This window comes from Arachis duranensis, chromosome 10, assembly GCF_000817695.3.
Source record: "Arachis duranensis cultivar V14167 chromosome 10, aradu.V14167.gnm2.J7QH, whole genome shotgun sequence".
NCBI lineage: Eukaryota > Viridiplantae > Streptophyta > Magnoliopsida > Fabales > Fabaceae > Arachis > Arachis duranensis.
In genome coordinates, this window is record NC_029781.3 from 104328322 (window position 1) to 104330235 (window position 1914).

At 26.3% G+C, this 1914-nt stretch overlaps 1 pseudogene; it reads left to right on the plus strand.

Moving 5' to 3' along the window:
• Nucleotides 1-6: 6 nt before the first annotated feature.
• LOC107472053 (MDIS1-interacting receptor like kinase 2-like) overlaps nt 7-1914 on the plus strand; it is a 7090-nt pseudogene continuing 5182 nt past the window's right edge.

The window sequence follows — 1914 nt, forward strand, 5'->3', positions numbered from 1 at the left end:
TGAACAAGGTACTTTGTTTAATAATGAGGAACCCTACATGTTCTTGTGTTGTTCAGCTTGTAATTCAAGCTGTGGTGGTGCTTTTGCTGGCTTTGTTATGTGGTGGCTCAGAACTAGAAGCCAAGGCCTTACTTAGGTGGAAAGAAACCCTCCCCGCTCAAGCAATTCTTGATTCATGGGCTTTCGAAGCCCAAACTCAAAGCCCGTGTTCATGGAGAGGGATCACTTGTGATTCTCAAGGCAGTGTGGTTGTCATAAACTTAGCATACACCGGACTTACAGGTACTCAATGCGGTTAAAATGATAAAGAATGCACATAAACTTCATGTATGTGAAGTTAATAACGAAATGTTATTAGATGAAAATTTAGCTAAATCATTTAAATTATTTAACTGTTGTTAGCTATCAACTTCACGTGAAGTACCACTGAGTTTTTATCATACTTTTATCATTTTACTAAATAATCTACTTACTAAATTAGTTTGTTGCAAGATGTTATGTTTTTTTTTTTTGCCCGCACCCCGCTTCGAAAGGGAGTTCGTGGTTAATAATCTACTTACTAAATTAGTTTGTTGCAAGATGTTATATGATAAGGTTAAGTGTTAGAAAATCTTAATAAATGTTGGATGTATGACTATGTAGTGTAAATAAATTTGTAATGCAATTAAATTTAAATTTGTGCGTTGTGCGAAACTAAAAGTAATTAATTATTTTATACAAAAAAAAACTATTTCAAAAAAATCTTAAAAATTAATATTAAATTTAAATAAAATTACATGCAAAAAACATTATACATTTTAGTATTTGAAAAAATTTGTCATCTAATATATATATTTAGCAAACTTAAATATTATAGTGCAGGAATGAAGTTATAAGATGTAATGCAAACATAGATATAATATTTCAATAATTGAAAATAACATCAACCGAGTTATGACATCCTGTTTTTTCAACATTATTATCATAACTAAATAATATTAAAAAATATAAATTATTGAAAAACATAAAAGTGATATATAAATGATAAAGACAATATATAATTAATAAACACAATTAGATCAAAAATATCAAAAAAAAAACTTAAAATATTATAAGAATTTTATATAGTATAATATTATAGGAGTTAATCGCCCAACATGTAGTGAAAAAATTATTTAGCAAACTAAAATAAAAAACTGTGATTATCAATAAAGTTTTTCAAATAATTATACAAAACATTAAAATTGATAGAGGAAAAAGAGTAAAAGGCATAAGATTATACGATAGAAGATAAAAAATGTGCTAAATGAATGTTGATTTATATAGTAAATATGAATATAAATAAGAATAAAAAGAGAGAATTTATTAATTAATTTATATATATTAAAAAAAATAACACGACTATTAAAGGTATAGAGTAACCTACATATAAACAAAAAGTAAAAATAAATTAAATAATAAGACTAAACATTACCTAAAAAGATTAAAAAGTAATATGATGATAGAAAAACTATGAAATGATAATTTTACTAAAGTGTTTATGTGACAATATTAGAAGTTATTTAATATGTTAAGTGTTTATTGTGTCATTATTTGGTTTTTCTTTATATACATTATAAATAAATATATGAAAAAACTACCAAAAGTACTTATGAAGTTTACAAACGTTGACAAAAGTACTCATAAACTAAGAAAATAAACGTTGTACTTTTGGAAGATGGGTTCCGTACGACAAACATATTCAAACCCTAATTTTTTTTATTTTTTAATAAAATTTTCAAAATACTCCCACCTTCAACCTCAACTCACTTTTTCAATCTTTCATAATCCAACTTGCACTTTTAAAATCTTTGCCATGAAGTCCAAAACTACTCCTACAACAGACCAGGTTGAACTCAATGATGGTGGTAGTGGAGGACCTCAACCGGTTCCTGG